Source organism: Eretmochelys imbricata, chromosome 19, assembly GCF_965152235.1.
Source record: "Eretmochelys imbricata isolate rEreImb1 chromosome 19, rEreImb1.hap1, whole genome shotgun sequence".
Classification (NCBI taxonomy): domain Eukaryota; kingdom Metazoa; phylum Chordata; order Testudines; family Cheloniidae; genus Eretmochelys; species Eretmochelys imbricata.
The window spans coordinates 9,862,474-9,878,627 of record NC_135590.1 but is presented as its reverse complement, the minus strand read 5'-3'; positions in this window follow the sequence as shown (position 1 = coordinate 9,878,627).

Genomic DNA, 16,154 nt, shown 5'->3' with positions numbered 1-16,154 from the left:
GTTTTTTTTCTCCTGTTTGTCTTTGCCTTCTCTGTTTTTGCAAACACTCTCCATTGGCAGACCAGAGAAGTAGACTGGGAACTTGCACCGTTCTTAATTGTAGACACAGGTGTCCTCACATTGTCACAGGGAGAATTTTCCTCCCAGCAATTTGGCAGGTGTATTGAGTTAGATAGGTAGTAACCAAACCGATGAGAACAGAGGCTTTTAAATGGTCTGTCTGAAATCTCCTCCCTCTCAGTTGTCAGGGTTTTTCTGTTTGTGACTTCAGAACACTACCAGTCCTCTAGAGAGTCTTCCACGAAAAACATGGCAGACAAGACTTGAATGGTTAAGGTAAAAAACAAGTGGTGGGCGGGCAGGCGGGGGGAACCTTTCAAGGAGGAAAAGGGCACAACTCTTGTTTGTTTTCCTGTGCAGATCACCTTTAAGGATAAGTTGTGGGGTGAAAACTAGGGATGGATGTATCCGTTCGGGTATCATAGCTGCGATTTATCAGCTGGGGTAAATCAGTGTAGAAACAGAGCGGTGCCAATTTAAATCAGCTGGTCCAACGTGCCTCCCGATTCACTTTTGCCTAATACCGACCCTGAATCAAAGCAACTCTGAGGTTAACAAATGTAAAGTTTGCTGACAAGGTGTCACCCAGTTGAGAAGGGTGTCGTTTCCGAGCTAAAGGGGATTACGGCAGACAATGCCTCCTGTCTTCACAGATTCTTTTGCTTTGGTGGTTGTGGGATTCGCAGCCAGCAGGAACACGGTGGCGGCTATCAAAATTGCTCTCCATGAATCCCGGCTTCCCAGTTCAAGTTCCTGCTGCAGATTAACATGGCCTAATCAGAACGCAAAGAGCAGGGCGCTGGCCTCCAATGGAATCGTGGGGCATGCCACCTTTGCTGGGGATTTGGATAATGAAACGGGGGCCCTAACGAGATCTACAAGGACCCCACATGGCCTGGATAACCCAGAAACCTGCTCAGCCATGAAATCGGCAGCTGTTGTTTTCAATTCAGAGGGTTTATGTAACCTTTAGACCAGAGCCAGGCTGACTCCAAGCTCCGCTCGCTCCCCGTTGACCCTCTCCTGTTCATTGTCAGAGTGCTCTGCTGTCTGTCAGTCGCATTCTGGGGAGCGAGGGCTCAGTGGGGAGGGGTAGTTCAGCAGGTGCCAAATGTTTTAATGATGTATTTAAAAAAAATCCAGATAAAAACTCCCCCCCTCCCCCCCCGACAGAACTGGGAACGTGTCCTGCAGAGAATCAGAAAGGCCTGTCAGATGTCACCCCAAAAGCGGGGAAAGCAAGACAGCGGGCGAGTCAAACTATGGCCTCATCAGCCTTCAGATTGTACAAACCTGCCTCCCTTCCCATCGTTCCCCTGGGCATTGCTCAGTGCATAGGAAGCCGAGATCGGTCAGGATCTCTGTTGGCTTCGTTAGCACCTTATTGCTGGGAGAGCCTGGCTAAGGGCAAAGTATCATACATTCGCCCATGCTAAAAGTTAATGGAGTCTGTCTCTGCAACTCCTGGCCTTGGATTCCCCCCACCCTCCCATCTCCCCTTGAACCTTGCACCCCCAGAGGGATAACAGCATTGCCCTACCTCCCTGGGGGTTGAGAGAATACATATATCAAGGACTAAGAGGCAGTGAGAAACTACAGTGATGGAGGCCAGATGAGTACCAGAGCTAGGCAGAAAGAACTGATTCAAACCTTAAACGAAGCTCAGTTTGCATTTTGTTCTCAGTTTGGGGCGAAGTGCTGGGTTGGTTCCTATTTGATGCAAATCAGTTTGTCCATACCCAGCAGAGACCTGGCTTCCAAAAAGGGCTGATTTCTTGCTACTTGCTGGGTTTTCCTCTTGCAGCCCTGGCAGGCCAGTCGTCAAAGCCGCACATTTAGCTTCAGAGAAAGGAAGTGGCCTCACATCAAAAGCAGCTGATTAAAAATAATCAGGAGGGAGTAGGTTAGAAAGTTGACCAAAGGGTGACAGCAGCGGGGGACACACGCTTCTTCTGTGAATTTAAGTTTGGAGCAGGAAGTGTCAGGCCGAGGAAGGGAGCTGGGGTGGTGAGCTCTGTCCACCCCTTCCAAAGGGACATCCCACGTGCCCTTTGCCATCGCTCTGTTGGTCTCTCAAGGGTCACTCAGTGGTACAAAGCAGGTCTCCTTGTGACATCAGAAACAAGTTCCTGAGCCCCAAGTTGTTCTCCTGGTTTTGGAGGAAAGGAACTTGCCAGGTGCTCAGGGGGCTCTAGGACGGGTAAGTGGCAATTGAGAAATGTGAGGCACGGTGTTATGGCACAAATCTAACTGTCCAAAGAGATGTCTCTAGAACCTCGATTCCTTGTAAATGTGGGCTCCCCAGCATTCACAGAAAGAGCTCGTAAACAGCCCTTTGATTTTTGATTACGGAGAGAGGGTCTCGACGCTCCCCACTCAGTAGCTGACTCGACAATAACGGCTGCAAGGCTATGTCAGAGTGAAATCTTTTACTAATGTCACTGGACAATCACAAAGTGATCAGTTTCAGCTTCTGATTCATTTCTGGCAGAGTTGTCCTAGGCACCTCCATGGTGTGTTCCATTGTGAGGATCTCAAAGCACTGATGTATTCAGCTGCACATCTCCCCTTCCCTGTGACATAGGCCGGGGTTGAGTTGGATCAGTTCAGTGAGCTGTTGACTTTTTCCTGGAAGCTGGCATCTTGTGCCCCAGAGGCTGGCACTCTCTTCACACCCACACACACACACCCATCTTGTGTGGCTCAGCAATAAGGGCAGAATTTTCCCTTTTGTGATTTGTTCTCTGAGAAAGGGGGATTTTTTTGCAAGCTCAGTTGTGTGTCTGACTGGATGTGCAATTGCAAAAGAGGCCTTTAAACCCACCTCATTTGCATGTGAAAAATAACATCAGCCTCTCGTGGATGTTAGGGATGGTGTTGTGCATGCAGTTGAATATAGCTCAACAATACCCCCTTGTCTGTTTGTGCTTTTTAACAGGATCTAGCAGCTGCTGTACCTAAGAAGAAAATCAATAGCAGGCAAAAGCCCTAATTGCACTGATGCTGAGGCCAAAATGTTAATTACAGTGAGAGAAACAGTTTCCCCCACCTCCAGTTCCCCCCCTTAACTCCTCACAGCTGTTAAGAACAGTGGGCCTGACTCTGCTCTCATATATGCTGGTATGAATCAGGAGTAACACTACTAGAGGTACTGGGGTTGCAATGGTGTAAAAGAGCCAGACCCCTCCATTGCCTTGCACTTCACACCTCTGCAAAGGGGGTGCACGACGCTGCCCTTGTGACCTGCACTTTGCACGCCCTTTGCACTGGTATAAATGACAATGCAGGGCAAAAGGCAGGTAGTGGTCAGACCTGGTGTTTTGTGTCTTGGATGACACAAAGATTGAGGAAGGGGTAAATAATGAAGAGGACCGGTCCTGATACAGAGCGATCTGGATTGCTTGGCAAATCGGATACAAGAAAACAATATGCGCTTTAATACAGGTAAATGTATACATCGAGGAACAGATGTCAGCCATATGTACAGAATGGGGGACTGTATCCTGGGAAGCAGTGACTGAATAAGATTTGGGGGGCAGCTGACCATGAGTTCCCAGTGTGACGCTGTGTCCAAAAGGGCTAATGCAGTCATTGGATCCATAAACTGAGGAATCTTGAACAGGTTGGAGAGGTGATTTTATCAAGGAGCTCAATCTATTTAGCTTAACCAAGAGAAGGTTAAGGGGTGACTTGATCACAGTTTGTAATCAAGGGGTGACTTGATCACAATACCTGCACGGGGAACAAATATTTGATAATGGCTCTTCAGTCTAGCAGAGAAAGATCTAACAGGATCCAATGGCTGGAAGTTGACTTTAGACAGATCCAGACTGGAAATGAGGCGTAAAATTTTAACTATGAGGGTAATTAACCATTGGAATAACTCACCCAGGGTCGTGGGGGATTGTCCATCACCGATCATTTTAAAATCCAGGTTGGATGTTTTTCTAAAAGATCCGCTGTAGGAATTATTGTGGCACAGGTCTATGGCCCGTGTTACACAGGGGTAGGGGGGGTCAGATTAGTCATCCTGTCTGGCCTTGGAATTCATGGAGTTATGCCGGGGATCAGAATGAGGCCCGGTGTCATTTGTCAGGCGTACACCTGCGAGGCACTTGCTCCAGTGGAAGAATTTGAGGGCCACCAGGAAGCCCAAAGTCATATTGATTCATTTTAAATGCCCTTCCCTGCCATTCTAATGATACCTGGGATCATGGAAAGGGAGAGAGTTTCAAAGTGTCAATGTACTTTTCATCATCTCTTCTGTTTATTTGCATCATGCTCTTCACTTGGTCGGAGAGTGAAACTAGACCCGCTTAAGTCGGGTTTGTGGCTGCTTTGTTTTGCTGGAGCTGTGCAAATCCCCCGTGGAGGAACTAGTGACTCTGATCTAGTTCCAAGTCAGATTCCCTCTCTGGGTCGAGTGGCCCTGCCCTAGGGCGGTTGTGCTTGGGTTGTCAGCATTACATGGGGTCAGTGAGAACCCAGCCCCGCTGATAAATAGCTTTAATTGCTGTTGAAATCCTGACGTTATTTCTCTCCATTGAAGCTTTGTGCAGCCGCCGAGCAAGGTGGGTGGTGCAAATCTAGCACCGGTGAGTGACTGAAACCAACCATCCTCTCGGGAGGCCTGTGTGAAATGGTCTCCACACTTGACAGGTGCTTGCATCGCAATGCCGCGTTGCTGCCCCCTCCCGGCTGTCTCAGGAGGGTGGCCAGGGGCTGACTGGGCCGTAGAAGAAAAACGACCTTCTCTTGTAGAGGTGCTCAGAAGTGGGACGTGCTGGTGGGGCAGAGAGTGGGGCTGCCCTGTTCTGTGGCCCACGCAGTGCCTGGGATTTTCAGAAATGTTTAGTGGACGTAGGCCCAGAGCCTCAGAGGTGTTTAGACTTGTACCTTCCATTGAAATCAATGGGACTTAGGTGCCTCAATGCCTTTGAGGATCGGGGTCATAGGCACCCAACCCCCATTGACATTCAACCCCCCTCGATTCCTTTTAAAATCCCAGCCAGAATGCTGCAAATTGAGGAAATACGGAGTCTCCTGATCCTGTTGCTTACCTGGCAGAGCTCCATGCAGCTGTGTGGATGGCCACCAGCTGGGGGTCTGGCCCTGCTTTGTCAACCCAATCTGCTAGAATGGATCCCTCTGCAACATGGATCCGGCAGGCGAGGGGGCAGCAGCCTTTGAGCCGCGTAAAAATAAACCTGGCTTCCTCTTTCGCTGACGTTCAGTACATGTAATGAGAACTTTTGCAGGATGATTTCCAAACCTCGGCCCTTCAGGAGGAGACCAGAGCCTGGCTTGCTGCTCTTCGGTGAATCAGAGTCAGTTAGGCACATGAAGGCAGTGAGTAAGCGAGGCCTTGCACAGCTCGCACGCTGGGCTGGGTTGAAAATGCAATTGTGCTCTCCAGGGGCTCGTCTTGGCCTTCGGGCCCTCTGGTTTAGGGGAGAAACGACTGGGTGCTAGGAAAAATGCAAGTGCGGCCGGGCCCCCAGCTAGATGTGCCCGGGCTGCTGTTCTGCATGTGCAAGGATGGGCATGTCATCACCGCCTGCGCTTACCCTGAGGCGGGGGCAGCAGGCAGCGCCGTGCATAAATATTTCCTTTCCCCACCGCTGAGCCTCAGTGCACGAGCAAAATGGCTGCTATGGCTTAGGGACTGGGCTGAGGTGACTGGACAACCCCAGCGAAGACTCAGTAATATCTAGCAAACGTCTCGCACTCTTACTTCCCTTCCCGTCGCTGAAATGCAGCCACTTCTGGTGTGGGGAGAGGTCGATCCTGTTTTGATGCCACTGCAGCTGATGGGGCCAGCAGCCCCCTGCCTTGGGACACCCTAGGAGGATCCCTGTTCTCATGCCTTGAGGCCTCCCCAGCTAGTGGGATCCCCCCCTCATCCCCCATCACCACACCTCCGGCTGTGGGGCAGCTGGAGTGTGGAGGATCTGCAATGTCAGGCTTGAGAGGGTTCTCCCCCTCTCCCCAGCGCTGCCTGGTGTCAGTCATTCTGATCCCAGAGGGGCTGCAGGGTGAGGCAGTTCCATGGTATTAAAGGTGCAGGGAATTATAAGATGTTCAGAATACTTAAGAAATCATTTTAAATGTGGGATAAGCCCAGTCCCTGATTGAAATCCCTGCTTAACAGAGGGTGGCAGGCTCTGTTTGGTAGCAGCAAGTTTGGCAAAGCTCAGGGAAAGAGAAGCATAATGAGCCAGCTGCTTGGCTAATGGGCCGAGTGGGAGATTTATCCAGGGCTAGAGGCCAAATCCCAACATGTCCATCTCATGCAGGTGCCAGCTACTAAATGCTCCCCTGGGAGCAGCAGGTAAATGCCTGGGGCCGGATCCTGCCATCTGTGCTTGGAGAACACCCCTGCACTGCTGCGTACAGTACGATGATGATGATCTCACAGCATCCTAGGTGCTTCCCAGATCCTGATCCCAGGAGCTGGCAGCCGAAGTATAGGACAAGCCGCGGTTGGCTAGTGCAACAAACCAGAGGGAGGGTGGGGGGAAGGACAGGAAGAGGATTTCCAAGGCACTCAGCTCCCATTGGGTCGGACTGGTGCACCTGGCTCCTGGCTCCCTTAGGCTGCTTTGGAAATCCCATCGTGCGGAGGCCATGTGGTCTGGTGGATCAGCTGTGTGTGCTCCCAGGGAATGAGAACTTGTCCTTTAAACTGCACGTCCCTACCCCATTTCCAGTTGTCAATGCTCTTGGAAGCTGGGGTGTCCCCCCCATGTGTTTCTATAGTGCCTAGTGTGATGGGGCCCCGATCCTGAGTGGGGCCCATGGGTGTTGCTACCATAATATACAGGATAAATGGTAATATGAAAAAAGAGAAGATCCTTCTGTAGCTCTCAGCTATTGACTGGGTTTTAACATTGACCCAGACCTTGTCCCTAAACCCATATGGCTTTATTTATCTTTAAACACCCCCCTAAAGTGCTAGCCAAATGACCCCCTTTCCGGGACCACCTAATGCCTTCTCTCCTCATCTCCCTCTGCCCAGGGAATGACAGCCCCATTCATTCTGGGGTGAGTTGCTGGAGTGAGGATTACATGGTAGTGCCCTTGGTGGGTGAGACTGGTCCTGGAGTATAGAAGAGTCACCGTCTCTAGCCTCCATCTGGAGGGACTGATCCTGCAAGGTGCTGAGCACCTTCAGCTCCCATTAAAATCAATGGGAATTTTGCCAGTGGGAGCAGATGCAAGGAATTTCCCCAAGCATTCAAAAGCCTTGGGGACCTGTAATGAGAAGAAGGTCTCTCTTTATTATTATTCTACTCTGAGGGGCCCAAATCCACCTGGAAAATGCTCCCTCCAGGAACTCCTCCCCACGACCCCTTTTCGATTGTTCGTTCCACCCCTTCGCTCATACAGTGCAATTAAACCCATTAGCATAACCAGCCCTAATAAGAGTGTGGTGGTGGGGCACTGCCAGACAGCCTCTCCCTGCTTGGCCGCACCTGCCAGCAATCCAGGATGCGGATTACAACCAGTGAGGAATGTGTGTAAATGCCCAGCCTCTCTCCCAGCTCAGCCAGAGGCCGTGACCCTGGTGCCAGCTGCACTGGCTTAATATTTCCATCCCTCTGGGGTTGGCACATGTGGCGATTTTGAATCCGGGCTCATCTGGCGAAGGCCCTTAGCTGACCGGGGAAATTCCTGAATGGGGAAACTAAGCCAAATCCTTCCACATCTCTGTATGTGGAGACTCTGAGGCTGCCTGTTTAATCTACTGTGCCCAGCAGCAAGGGATCTAAGCAATGCTATGTACCAGGGGCACGTCAATGTGCATCCAGACAGGAGGTGCTCAGCTCTGCAGCAAGGCTCCCTCGTCCGGCACCAGCTGCATTTCCATTAACATTGGGAGGTTTTTCTTGAATTCGGGGTCAGAAAGAATAATCCAAGCAGCACAGCAGCTCCCTGTTCTTTATTCTGATGGGAAATTCCATCCAGGCCTGAGCCACACACAGATTTTGTACCAGCGTAACGACGTCAGTTACCGGTGAGCTTTTTTGCTGACCAAGTTTTACCAGTGCAGCCCTAGTCTGGAGGCAGTTATGCTGGTATGAAGTGCCTTGTGGTGGTACAGCTTAGTTCTGTTACTGATGTAGACACCTTCAGATCAGTTAACTACATCCATGCTTAAGGGGTTGTTTTGCTTTAACTATACCAGTGTAGGAAAATGTTTTTGTAAACAAGGCCTTCCTTTATGCTGCCCCCACATTTTCCATTTGCTGCATATTTTGCATTGACAGGGTCTAACTGAATTGCAGCTGTCGGGGAGGGCAGCTCGGTACGGAATAGCGGGGGGTGGGCTTTGCATCAGGAAAGGCATGGAAGGCAGTTTGGGATTGTAGGATAGACATATTAGCTGGAATTTCACATCCAGCATTGAAATAGTTAACCATATTGCCATTTCAATGGCCATCTTTAGGTTTCAGAGTTGACGTTCCGTTGAGCTGAATGGGGCGGTTCATAGCAGACCTGTTGTTTCAGGCTGTCAGCAGACTTGTGCAGCTGCAGCAATTGCAGCCAGGTCACTTTTTCAGGTTATCTTTACAGGCTTCTGGGCCAGACACTTCATTTTTACTGAGGTGAAAGCTGAGATTCTGGAGCGCAAACGTGTCCCCGGGGTGGCTTCCACAGCAAGTCTCGGGTAAACTCTACCTGCATCCTCAAATGGCATGTACCTGGCATACTCCTCGAATTCCCCCCCACGGTGCACGTGCACCCCCCTGTATTGTGAGGGAGTGATGAGAAAGGATGACTTTAAGGCTCAGAGGCCCCCAAAATTCTCACTGCCACCCTCCTTGTAGATACTTCTCTCTCTCTCTCCACATGCCCTACAACTGGAAATAATTAAAGTCTGCAAACCCTGGGATGAGAGTCATTATATATGTGCAAAGCAAGTGCCATTAAGCCTCACAACATCCCTGGGAGAGGGATTAAGTATTAGGGGGAAACTGAGGCAGAGAGGGGCAAAATGACTCCACCACAACCACACAGGGAGCCAGCAGAGATGGGAATAGATCCCAGGAGTCTTTATGCCCGGTCATCTCCGCTAGTCCCTCCCTCTTTATGGCCCATGTGCTCTGGGAGAAAAAGCAGCTCTAGTGGGGAGCAGTGATCTGGGTACAGCCTGGGATGGGGCAACCCGCTCTGGCTCAGCCTGCGCCCATGCTTCCTGCGTCCCCAGTGACTCACCCTGGGCACTCTGCGTCTCGCCCCATGGATGCATCTCCTCTCTGGAGCCATCAAGCCTCCGAGCTCTCACTTGCTCTGTTTTGCTGAGGAATTATGCTAGAGAAGCAGCCCCAGCAGGGGGGAAGAGCACGTCTGAGTCGCTGCCCCCCACTCTTGTCCCGCTGCCCGGATTGATTCCTTCTTTGTTCCTGATACAAAGCGGCTAATTGGTTTTAATGTGGCATTAGCAGAGATACTGTATTCTCCTTCTCCGGGGGCGTCTGTTTCACTGGGGGCAGGAAGGGGGTGAGCTCCAGCTGGATTAGTGCCTGATGGCATAAATGGAAGGTGATTACGGGGGAAGGATTGGGTTATGGATTATCGAGGATTAAGGTCAGTGGACCGAGGGTAAAATTATAGGTGAAGAATCTAATCTGCAGGTCCCCAGGAGGAAGAGGGGGTAGGATGGGGAAGGGAGCGACACAGACGATAGGAGGGGAAAGGAGAAGGGTGATCGTAAGGACCTTTCCCAGGCCAGCCTGGCTATTGTCCCGTCCCACCAGAGCAGAGCCTTGGGGAGAAAAAACTGCCCCCTGGATAGGTGCCCCTCACGCTGCCCTGCCCTGAGGAGCCAGGCTGGGGTGAATGCAGAAGAGGTTCCAAACTTCTTCCCCCAGAAAAACAAAATCCGTTTCCCCTAATCCCAGCTCTCAAGAGGCTCCTGGCAGCCACTTTCATGCACCCCTAGCCACGTGCTTTGGGGGTGACGTGTGCTTTCAGCAATCGGAGAGAGACTCAGCTGCCAGGCCAGTGAACGTGCCCCGGCCTCTCCCTCTCTAGCCCTGGGCTGCCAGGGGAAGCAGGAGGTGCACACAAAAACTGCTCTGATGCTGCGGCTTCTGCCCTAGTCATTCCCATGTGCCCTCTGGTACCGCGGTGCTTCCGACTGCCATCTGTAGTGTAAACTGAATAAGGACGGCGGTGGCTTCGGGTGGAAACCACACGGATGAGCCCCTGCTTCGAGATCCCAGCTCTGCCGAGTGTCAGGCACGTCGTGTGACACTCACACACACACACCCCCCGCCCGCCCCGTGCCTCACACACTCCCGCTGCCCAGCCAGAATGTGGCATATTCAGCTATGCTCCGGGCAAGCAGGAGAGTTTGGGCTGCCACTCAGTTTGGCTACTGCCCGGGGGCTGCTCTCCTCTCCCCGAGCAGTTCCTCGCCATGCGGCACAGCAGCAAGGCGGAGGTCAGTGCCCCAGGTGGGGTGGGGTAGGGCTATTGTGGGGGAAGAGGGACCCTGGAGCTATTGGGATGGATCTCTTGGAGGAATAGGGGGCAGGGCCCAGACAAACTCTTGTCGGGGCAGGGAGACAGGAGCCATTGGAGAAGGAACATTTTAAAATGAATCCTGAGATGCTCTGGCTTGTGTTATGCTGGCGGTCAGACGAGGGGGGTCTCATGAATTCACGTGACTCCAGGCACTGGGATTCTAAGAAAAACACCAAATCTCATGAGACTTACGATCCCATCGTGAGATTTGGCCACACGTTCTATGGATCTGGGCCTGGCAGAGGGGTAGTCCAGGGCTGCTGCTGGCAGAGGAAATGTGGATCTCCAGTGACTTCTGCATTTTGCCTGACTGGAAAGAAGAACCGGCCAGTTACTGTGTCACTGAGGCAGCTGGTGTTAGTCACCTTCCGAAATTAACCACGGGTCCATGTGAGCTGCTGCCCAGCTTTGCATTTCCCATCACAACCGCTCTGTCACTGGACGCTGAGTGTGCCTAGCAATGGGAAAATACAAACCTCAACTCCCGAGGGCAGGGCAGGGGGTACCACGGCTCTGGAATGAATCAGAACGTTTCTGCTCGCTGCTGTGACGCAGAGCAGGTAACGTGGGGAGGGGGGCAGGGTGAGTATGTGTGCGTGGGGGGGGAGGTGAGCGTGCATGTGATCCTGTGCTGGTAAGGTGGGGAGTGTGATTGTGATGGGATGAGCGTGCAACGCGGGTGCGGAGGAGCTGCGGCTTTTCTCATCTTTCCAGCTGGGAATTTCCTGCCTGTCCCGGTGACACTGGGCAGCTCAGGGCAAGGCTGAAGTGGCACATCATTAACTGTGCGGCGACACAGACTCCTGAGGCTTAGAATGACCCCCCCACCCCGCCCCTTTCCATCGTATTTGGACCCAGGCCGCTGGGCCCGGAACTCTCTGATTCACTCGCTGTCCCAGCTCTCTGAAGCGTCGAGGGGGGAAGATCGCTCCCCCATCCTCCCTGGCCAAGATACCGAGGGCTTTGGTTAAGACAGGCCCCGTACAGCCTTAATTTGCCCCTGTTTCTCTTCCAGTTTGTCTGGGGCCAGGAGGGGCCCATGGGGCTGGAGGCAGAGAGGGAAGGAGTGAAAGGGGGTTCTCATCAAAATGAGTCGGGGCGGGGCGGGGTATAGAACAGGGGAACTGCCAGACTGACTCTGAGCCGGGGGCCAGAGACTGTTCTGCTCCCAGGCTGTATTTCCTCCTGGCCCCGAAAAGTTAGGCCTGGCCTTGGCTAAGGTTTCGAGGCAGGATGCTAGAGCCAACACTTCGTAAAGCTTAGGCTTCAGCCATACCAGCTTTGCACCCCTTAAAGTGAAACTCGTCTTGCCTTGCCTAGGGGCTTGGCAGTTTTTAACACCATCTAACACCATGCCTTGAAATAAACTCTAGTTCAGACAAGGGATGTTTCATCAGAAGGAAACCTGCCCGGGGAGGTGGGGTGGGGGCTCTTTCTTCCAGAACTGCCCTCTGTACAGCTTCTTCTACCTTCCTCTGGAGCAGCCGGGACTGGCGCATTTGGAGACAGGACACCGGACAGGTGCACTTGGGAGAGAGAGCTGCGCTGGGGAACCACACCGTCAAACTCCCTGAAATACAGGTCTGCAGAGCACTGAATCCCACCTCTCTGAGTATCAGGGCTAAGAGCCCCCCAGCGATCCATGGATGGGCTGGAACATTCTGAAGAGGTGAAGGGACTTTCCAAGAACAGACAACAAGCCCCATAAGTCACTTGTGCCCAGAACTAGTGCCACATCCTCTCTTCCCCTGAAGTCTCTGGAGTCATTTCCTGAACCACACTGCATCCTTCCTTCCCTTGAGCCCTCCCTCCCCGCCCTGGGGTAGTTGCCCAGAATCAGCCACACCCTCTCTGTTCTAGGCAGCAGCTTCTTTAGTTTCTGTCCAGAGTTCCTTGGAATTGTGCCTTTCTCCCATCTGCCCAGGGTTCCCTGGCCTCCGGGAACAGCCTTCCCCAGAGAATGTGTCTCACTCATTGGTACAAGGCTGGTTCTTCTGAGGCTTCCCATGGGATGATGATAGCCTAGGGGCAAGCTCTTCCTTTCTAAATGGCTCTGGGTGTTGGACAAGCCAAACTGGTGATGTTATTCAGGGCCAAGTCCTCAGCTGGTGTAAATCAGGCACGCACCATTGGCTTCAGTGCTGATATACACCAGTTGAGGATCTGGTCCTTAATGTGGAGTCATAGAATCGTAGGACTGCAAGGGACCTCGAGAGGTCATCTAGTCCAGTCCCCTGCATGCAAGGCAGGAGTATTAGACCATCCCTGACAGGTGTTTGTCCAACCTTCTCTTAAAAATCTCCAATGATGGAGACTCCGCAACCTCCCTAGGCAATTTATTCCAGTGCTTAACCACCCTGACGATTAGGACATTTTTCCTTATGTCCAACCTAACCTGCCCTCCCCGGCGTCCGGCTGCAGGATTCCAGAGTGGTAGGCAGCTTGGAGGAAGCAGAGTTAAGAAGGGGGTTAGACACAGATCCCATGGGTGTTAACGCATGCGTCCCAGTCTCCTTTATGCTGTGATGGATCATTGGTGTCTCATGCTCTGTTGCCCGCTTTAGCCCAGTCCTTTGGCTTTGGCGAGAGTTATTGGACCCATTTGTCAGATGTGGGTGCTGAAGCACAGAGCGGTTGAGGCCTACAAATGTCCAAGTTGGGTGCCTAAAGCTAGGCCCATAAATCCACTTTCAGCTACCAAAATAAGTGATTTCCAGAGAAGAGGCGTACCCGATATTCCCACTGAAGCCAATGGGAGCTAGAGCTGCTTAAGATCTGTGATGTTCAGGCCAGCCAGGTGTGACACCGAGACCCCTTGGCAAAGGTCCCCTGTTCTTTGTTCGTCTCCGACCTGACAAACTCACTTCATCACATACATTGCTCCCCGGCTGTTTAGCCATAAAGGGTAACATGTGAGGTCTCTATTGAAAGCTGGTAACTTATCAAGGTTCATAATCGTGGTGTGATAATAAGGCATAAAGTGACTATACTGAAGTTGGTGCCCTTATGCTCTTAAAGTTAAGAGGAGTCACCAGGGAGAAGTACAACTCGGTGATGCCCTCTTCATGCAGGAGGGAGTGGTCACCTCTCCCTCGTTAGCCAGTGATGTCATGCAAGGTTCAATTGTTTACTTTTGCCCCATTGCAGAAAAGTCAATGCAAAACCAACAACTGCAAACAATAGAAACCAAGTGGAGGTCAAAAGGAAGAAATATTACAACAGACAGGGTCCCCCGGTCGATGAGTAAAGACTGTTTCAGTAGAGCACATAGTGGGGAGCGGCCCTCTGCAGCCTTTCCCTGAGGAGACATCTCATGGAAGGGGGGCTGGTTTTCATGACAGTTTGGATCCTGGTTCCCGTGAAGCCAGCCAGCTTTGCAACAGACTGAATGCTGGCGGGGGTGGAGGGACTCCCGCTTTATTAGCTAGGAAAGGGAACTTTTAATCAATGTCAGCCTTAGTTTGGGTTGCACGACTTTGTTTTGTATCGGAACCGTTTGTTTCCATCACTCTCTCCTGTTTCTAGTTAAATCTTTATTCTGAAATAAGCCTATTATTGGTTTGTTATAAATGCTCACCTGTGTGAGGCAGGAGCAGGGGTTTAAAGTAAAACGGGGGTACCCGGCTCCTTTGGGGGCACAGGATTTCTGTGAGTAGCCAGTGTTGGGGGCTGGATGTCACAGGGGAGCACTTCCAAGGGACTCGGGGATTGGGGTGCTCCTCTTGCTCACCTGCAAGGCAAAGAGAGGGCTGGCTGAGCCTGGAGGGGAGCGCTCGAGGGGCTGACGGGCTGGTGGCATTAGGGAGAGGAGCCCAGCACAGAATGGACTAGGGAGAAGTGATTCCTAGCTGGTGGTCCTTTCCCCCACTGGGTGAGGAAGGTTCCCAAGGGCAGGCTAGATTGTGGGTGCAGTAGGAAAAAGCGGAGATCCTTTCCCTGGGCTTTGTTTATCAGAGAACCCAGTTGTCACCTCCTCCTCCCTTGTGGTGCAGCTGATGCAGAGGTTGCTTTGACTCGCCTCTCCAAATTTAGCAAGAGCCCCTGAACGAGAGACGCTTCCTGTCAATGAACTCGCTTCAAGCACAGCCGCTGAATCATAACATTAAAGAGAATCCCCAGAGGCTGGGGCACTCTCGCCTTCTCTCATCCTCTGGAATCCGGGTTAAGGAGCAGCTGCCCAGGCCAGGTAGGCAATGGCCCTTCTCCTGGAGTCTCTCTTGCTCTTTTCTCTGCCCACCTTGCTTTCCTTCCTTCACTCTCTGCCTCTGTTTCCCTTGCCAAATCCCCTGTTGAGAGCCTCCTCTCCTGGTGCTGTTACCTGCTTCTTGTCCAAACCGCCCCAAGGCAGAGCAGCCTTGGGATGCTCACCTTTGGCATTGATTATTCGGGATGCAAAGTTCGGATCTGGATCAGAACTTTCCCAAAGCCTAGGGGCTGTGCAGATTCAGGATTTTGAACTGGCCAGTTAAGAAAAGAAGAAGAAGAAGAAGGACCAGGTGCACAATTCAGCCTTGGGTCGGAGCTGCCTTGAAGTTTGAGGGTGTTACCATCCCTCTGGCTGTTTGTTCAGACCCATCCCTATACGAAGCCAAATAACTTTCTCCTAGAAACCAGAGAAGGTTGCTAAGAGACACCCGTGTGATTTCCTAGCATATCACTTAAAAACTCAAGCTCTTCAAAGCAAGGAAACAAACAGCTAAGGACATCATAAATCTTAACTCTTGCCTCATAATAGCTGAAGACACGATCATTTTCTCACGTATAAAGACATGCGTATTTCACTGCAACACAACAACCTTATCTCTGATCTGTGAATTGTTTGTGGATTTTCTATGTATTATTCTTGTTATCTAGAGTTCAGTAAATAAGTGTTTTCTTTTACAAGATACTGTTACATGGGAAATATTGTCAACTCATAAGTGTATCAACTGACAGAAGAATGTTTTGGTCAATTACATATAATTGATGGCTCTTGAGACTGCAGTTATCCAATAGATGCTCTTAAAAATGTTCATTCCAGTTCTAGAGATGTTACCATTTCTATCTGTAAAAAGAAAAGGAGAACTTGTGGCACCTTAGAGACTAACAAATTTATTTGAGCATAAGCTTCCGTGAGCTACAGCTCACTTCATCGGATGCAATGTGTTCCTCATGTTCAGCATAGGGAATATTGCTGGAACTGAGAATATAGTTAAACCCAGAATGACCTTTTTAAGTGTACTCTATTACATAGGGTAATAGGAAAGTGTAGAACATTATCCATTTTGGATATTTGTGGGGTTGCATCTGGGGCTGATCAATATGTATTGTTAATGTATCCATATTGGGATGTCATTTTGATGTTTCGTTTTCAGAAATATTTTGTGTCGTGTTAAGTTTGGGATTATTTGTGAAAGAGCTGTATTTATGCTGGACCAGAGTTGAAACTCATGAGTTGTGATGCAATATGCATTAGTTTATATTTGTTTTATTTGTTACATGGGCAGGGGAAGATTTCTTATGCCCCTGACTATTCATTTCCTTTCCCTTTAAACGCTTAGATTTTGTAAATGTGCACCAAT